General features: G+C 34.6%; 1 pseudogene; it reads left to right on the top strand.

Annotated features, from left to right (window-relative positions):
- The first annotated feature begins 4,431 nt into the window (after positions 1–4,431).
- Positions 4,432–6,108, top strand: LOC149154310 (pirin-like protein; annotated as a pseudogene).
- Positions 6,109–6,944: the final 836 nt, after the last annotated feature.

Here is a 6,944-nt window from a genome sequence, read left to right as displayed (position 1 = left end):
ATATATATATATATATATATATATATATATATATATAATCTCCCAAGATGCATACTTTGTTTCATTTTTGTTTTCATTCTAAAGCTAGCATGTCAAGAGAGTTGGTTCCCTCTTGGCTCTTTCTAAATCCATGTCTATAATGAATCATACTAGTTTATTATTTTGAAAATATAATTTGTCAACTAGATAATAATGCGTTCTTTATTTTCCTAAATATATTTCTTTATAAAAGGGAATATTTATGTCTAGAAAATAACATATTCTTAAAAATTATTTTGCAATAGTAATTTCTAAAACATTTATCCATATATTTTGGTTTCAGGGATCTTTCTTATAAATATTAATATAAGTATTTTCCTACATTCACATTTCCCTACAATTTAGAAGGAGTCTTATTTAGAGCAATTATATTTTTAACAAGTAGTCAATTTATATTGGGTAATCTATTTATAAAATATCATTTTAAAACATGTCTATTTTTAATGGGTGTTCTATCTATAATAGGTCCATTTTTAGCAAATCAAGTCATTAATGCATGAGTTGCACACCAGTTCAGTTCTATGTACATGAGTTATCACTTATGCATGGCTAACTCCATTTATTGCTAGCTTTAATCATGACTAGTTACATTGTAAGGCATTTCTTTTTTAAAGAAACTCCCTTAGCTTCCACCATGTACTGGTCTGTTGTGTAGGATCAAATTGTAGAAGATTAAATAATCCTCTGTTATTAGATTGAAATGGTTATAGAAAAATTCCTGAGTTGGATAAAATGATTAACGATTAAAGCATCCTCTACCATCGAATTGAAATGGTTATAGAGACCATCTGCAGTTAGAGAGAATGTTTAGCAAGAGATATGCATCACACAAGAACCCACATGAGCCATACTAACAACGAGAAATCATTATTCTCGGTTTGACACAATAGGCATTGAACCTGAACACTGAAGGGATCTTACGAAAGTGTGATGAGTCACAGAGCTGCGCCATCCCTATTCGATTGGTAGCTTCACCATTTTCCTCTTCCTCGATTCTTCGCTGGTCTTTCTCTTTTCTGGTTTCTCTTTTTCTATTTCTAACCAAATAGAATAACATGTATTCATTTATTTATGTGGTTATTATTGTAAGAATTATTGCTGATGCGCCAATATAGGTAGGTGTGTTCCAATAACCAGCATGGGTTATTTGCCAAGTTGACCTCTTCCTTTTACCGATGTTTAAAGGATCAAATATGGATGGAAGGTGATAGGGGTAGCCCCTCATTATAACTAAAAGGGTGGAACCTATCTCTAAGGCATACACCTATCTTTTCCATTCATCTATACAAATGATGATATACATTAACACCTTGTATAAAAGTTCCCTCTTTTTGAAAATTTGACATTTCAACACTATACAGAGCTAAGCAATGTGAAAATTTTTGTGGCCAATCTCTAGTGTATGGATTTCAATGGAGTTGAGTGTGAAAGCTCAATGACAGTTAACTACCTAAAGCTGGTAAATGTCATAGTGCATAATTGTCTTTGGATGTGAATGTTTTAGCTCAAGCCTTATCTGTATCTGCATCTGTGCAAGATGAAGCTTGTTGTATTTAAAGGATTTATTGTAATAAACTCATTGAAGAAATTTTCCCTTCATGGGATTGGTAGAAAAGCCCCTTTTCTTGTAGTTCTCGAAAGTTTGGTCTCTCTTGAAGAACTCTCAATAGAAAGTAAATGTTTTAAGGTTAGTAATTGTCTTACTTTTAGCATCATGTTAATAGTGTTTTGAACACCATAATTTTATTATATAGGGAGATTTATCATACCAAGTTTGGATTGCAGAACCACACAGTAAGCCTCGAGGCATTAAGTTTAACCCTTTCACTCAATAATTTGAAAGTTGTTTGCATGAAAGTTTCCAATTTCTCTAATAGGTTTCATGTTCAGAAGTTTTCCTTTGTTGCAAACAATGACACTTACCCTGCCAAGATGATCCCTATTTACTCATGAGAAGAGCTTCTTAAAACAACTTCTCAGTTTGAAGAGAACTAGTGAAGCATGTGTGTATATATCAGAAGAACATGGAGACTACTGCCAGACATGTATTGGAGATGATTTACAAATGATTCCTGATTGAGTTTTTAATTGATTGAAATATGCCATACAAAGAATGAATTGATTTTTGAGGTCAAGATACATTCTCATCTTTTGTTAAAATTTTATGGAAAATGAATTCTCCCATTTTGTCCTTCACCTACATATACCATACCGACCTTATATGGCCAATGTTGTTAGTTATTAAGAATCATAGGTGATGTCTTGTTGGGGCTAGTTTATTTTGTCATGGCTTCATCGTTGTAAGTTTTGATCACTTTAAATCATATTTTCCTTCTCGTCTTGTTCATGTGAAAGCCCACTTCATTCATGTAAGGCATCTGAATTGTTCTAAAATTACATGAATTTGATTTCTTCTAAAATATTAATTTATTTCAAATGTACAAGCTCACTTGGCTCCAGATAGCAAGTTTGATTTTCAAGAATATATCAAGAGATATTTGGATGCTGACTTCAATAGTCGGGTTGGAATCAGGTTAGTAACATTTTCTGTGGTCACAAAAACTTTTGGTTTGTGAAAGAATTATGTATATAGAATTTCCCTTGTCTCACCTTGCTCTGTCATCCTCCAGTTTCTTTTGAAATCCTATTCTTGAATTTTAACTAACACAGACCCTTGATGCATTATTTGCAGTCCTCCTATGCGACATTTTTCTATAATCTTTATGCTTCGTAATGTGAATGGTAAAACTTCAACACTCTACCCTTCTTCTAAAGTCTTCATTCTACATATCCACAATTATTTAAACTATCATTCTCCTTGTGATTGGATGGACTCCTTTGAGAAGGGTGGTATACACTCTTTTGGTCCTATGTAATGCTAGAGTAGTGACTCCCCATAAATTGAAATAAGAAGCAATGTTTTTCTTTAGAATTCAAGTGCCATTTCATAAGCTTAGGCCCTAAATTAGAAATAAATTATTTGTTTTTACTATACAACTATAGGTATCAAAATAAATTAACATAAGTAATAAATTCATTACTTCGAATGAGGGACAAGAGGAATTAGTACAACTCACCTCGTGAGTTGTCCTATATAACTACAAGTATGGAAATCAGTAAATATATATGGAAATTAGTGAATGTAAATCATCAATTATTTCTAATAGAAATCACCATGGGCAAGACAAAATAGTTTCCAGAATATTCTCCTTTCACTAAATCTTTGAAACAATTGTGATCTATGTTAGTGGAAAATGCTTACGGGTATGGATACTCGATCCGGACCTATCAAACCATTGACAAATATTACTGCAGCATGAAATAGGTAGTTGTCTGTAGGCTGTAGGTTGACTTTTGTAAAATATTCTCTCGAAGCAATTCCTATTTATTTTTGCTCTATGTCCTATATCCTTGCTGGAATGTTGGAAGAGAAGATTTTTTATCTTTATTTTCATGGAAATGAAGGAGAGAAAAATATGGAATTGCTCGTCAATTGGGAGAAATAACCAAGATCAACGTTGTTGGTGGGTGGGGTTTAAAAATATACATTAGTTTGGAAAATAATTAACTACTAAGATCTTTGGCATAATGTCATATTGCAAAAATATCTTGACCCACTGACTTTTGATCAAATTTTGATCCCAAACACTCATTAAATCTATTGCTTTGATTATCTGGAAAGCACTAGTCCTATCCTTCTCTCTTGGGAATTAGCCTGCATGGAGAATGTGGGATGAAGAGAAGGTAATACTAGGGATAGATCCCTGGATGGGATGTGTGGGGAAACATCATCTCTTGGAGCACATGTTAAATAAATTGAATGAACAAGGCATACTAGTACTAGCTGATGTTGCAAATCCAACTATTACTAATATTTGGCCAACCGAAAGAAGGATTGTTGGATTCTTAGTCTTTAGGATTGGAAGGTTTAGATGCAGACCCATAAGGACTACACTCAAAGGTTGGATGAAAATTCTATAAAATTGAAGGTGGAGGGTGATACCTTAGTATGCTCCAACAATCCTGCCATATGACTGTTGATAGCTAGCTTGCGGTACAAGGATATCTTTGATGATGAAGCAGTAGTAGTAGCTTAGTGGTGGGGAAGATTTGGAAAGTTAAATCTTCAACGAAATCCAAGATTTTTATGTGTTTTACCCTAATGAATAGTTTTTTGATGTGAGAAGTTATACAAAATAGGGCAAGGTAGGGTCCTAGAATTTTCACTCTATACAAATGTGAAGGGGAAAGAGTATAGCATGTGTTGGTTCATTTGTATTTTTGCTAAGGAGTTATGTGGTGCTATTACTGCTTACGATATTTGGGTTTTTTAATTTTATTTTCAAATGTCTAGTGCTTTGATTTCATCAAAATTTTGGATATTGATATGCATGCGGACATGAATTGAAGAATTTGGATCCTTTCCTTCTTTTGGACAAATTTGCAATTAAATTGAACCTAATTCACTTAGCAAGCAGATCATGAGATTCAAACTCTTTCCCTTCTCATCTAAGAAAATCCTTTGAGCTTGCTTGGGCTACAGTTAGGTTATGATAAACATGATTGGTCTTGATCAGACTAGAACATAAGTTTTCAATTTTGAGTTGAATGTTTGTCATTTTTCTAATGTGGTTTGTCAAGGGAACTGTTTGTTTAATGCTAAATTTAATTTGGCTTGCAATTTGTCCTCCTGCTAGCTTTCTGAACCATCCTCATAGAGGTACAATCTTTTTCCTTTTTAAAAACTCAATAGAACTTTGATTTTTCCATTGTGTGTGTGGTATCTGCTATGGAAGCCTAGATACTTTTATTTTTCTTTTACGGAAAACTAATTGTATTGTCCTTCCTTTTGTTTTTCAGGTTTTGAGACTATCACATACATGCTCAAGGTAAACCCATCCTAGAGAAGCTTCATCTGCCAATACTTGGGCCTTTCATCGATTCATCTATTCATTTACCAGACATGGATATATTTTCTTCTATATATTTTAGAAGAGGAAATGTTTGCCTTCTGCGTTGAGAAGATGGAGTAAGCACCAATACATTTTGTTGGTGAATGCATTATTTGAATAATCATGCTTACTATCATGCTCTACTTAAATTTCTTAATGGGCAGGGAATTTTTAGCATCACAGTTGACTAAAAGTTCCTTTTATAATGTAGGATGGTTTGTGTGGGACCTTGAGCCAGTTATTTGTTTATTTGAGAACCAATTTCATCAAATAACTTACAGGACATGGCTTGTCTGCATGGAGCTTTTACACATCAATATTTTGTAGGACATAAGGGTACTAACGAAGCTAGTGATCTACAAGTTGGAAAATTTTCATTCTCTTGTGGTTTTGATGAACTTTCTTTTAAGGTCAACAAGGATTGATCTAAGCATTGAGTATTAGACCTAGGTCATTGGAAGTTGTGATAACGTTCTAAGTAAAAGTTTATTATGTTTTTTAGTGCTTGAAAACTGGAAGAGGTATAGTCCACTGTGAAATTCCAGCAAGAAAAGGGGTCCATATTGGCTCCCAACTTTTGGTAAATATTTCATCAAAAGACAAAATGTATGTACCTTTGCTTATAACAAGATAATTTATTTAAGGTTCTCTATTTCCATTTCAGTTAACGACTTACAAGACATTGGTTTTTTGTATATGATTGAACCTACATATAAAGAATTGGAAGGTAAAGACATACCAAAGGTTGAGAAATAATGTGTTAGAGCAGTTGTTATAATTGGATAAGCTTTGGGCATTAAGTCCCTTGCATACACCCAAACTCCAACAATGTTCTTGGATTTCACAATGAAGCCATGAGTTGCTCTTCATCAACCTGTTCGAGAGTGTTTGAATGCATTTTTCTATGTTTGAGAAGGTGAGGCAATTTTTGGAGATCTTAGATCATCAGCTATTGGTGCTCACCAAACTATTCAATAAAGCCATGGCAATGGATTGAGTGTTTGGAACAAGTCAAATATTCCTTGCAGATTCTTCCTAATTGCGGGGAAGCCACTGAATGAACCAATCATTCAATATGGTCCCAACTTTTATGAATAATAAACAAGAAATAATTTAGGCTCTTGAACATTATCAATGTTCTAGAAATGGATTTGAGAGAGCTGTTGGATGGCGTCGTGACACTATTGCACATGGTGATGCTGAATAGACAACATATTGAATTCAAAACTACGATACCAAAATTACTGTTGTTGACATGCCTTCGAGAGCATAAGAGATAATGCTTTAGAAGTACATTCACAAAGTTGCTTCCCTATATTTTTTTGTCTGAGTTCATTGAGTTATGTTCTATTACTCCTTCCCTACATGTTATAGACATTTTTGTGCCTTACACCTATAAGCATGAAATGTCCATAATCCAAGGGATCCAAAGTCCCTAAACATGTTGTTCCTACCCCTAGAGGGACAAGGCCAGCAAACCACAGCAATTCACAGAAGTTCTCCACCAGAAACTGCTCAAAAACAAGTCAAATCAGGATCATTTCAGTGGCTCCACTCGCCACCTGCGTTGCAAAGCACCCCAGTACACTATCTAGGTGCATTGCAATGCACCCAGATGCACTACCAGGGTGCGTTGAGCGGGAAATGACAAATGGCAGGGTCCTTTGTGCGGGGTGTAAAAACTGTGGAAGCTTCCAGAATCTTCCTCCATGACACTTGCCTTGCTGAGTTCGACTAAGTGATGAGTAAGAGGCTCTTAGTCTCCAAGTGGAAGCAAGAACTGACAGAGAGAGAGGACACTAGTCAGATCAAAAGCTGACTCATCCTCTCTCCAAACATGTATGCATGGATCTCTTCTCCATGAGATCCAAAGGCTGGAATTTTGTTGTTGCAAAGAATTGCTGTTGGTTTGAGATTGAGATCATTGGGTGATTTATGCTTTGAAGGGAGGTG

This window comes from Pinus tabuliformis, chromosome 9 (genome assembly GCF_031772625.1).
Source record: "Pinus tabuliformis cultivar Carrire ecotype Pingquan chromosome 9, CPIR1, whole genome shotgun sequence".
NCBI classification, from domain to species: domain Eukaryota; kingdom Viridiplantae; phylum Streptophyta; class Pinopsida; order Pinales; family Pinaceae; genus Pinus; species Pinus tabuliformis.
This window is presented reverse-complemented; position numbering and strand designations above follow the sequence as displayed.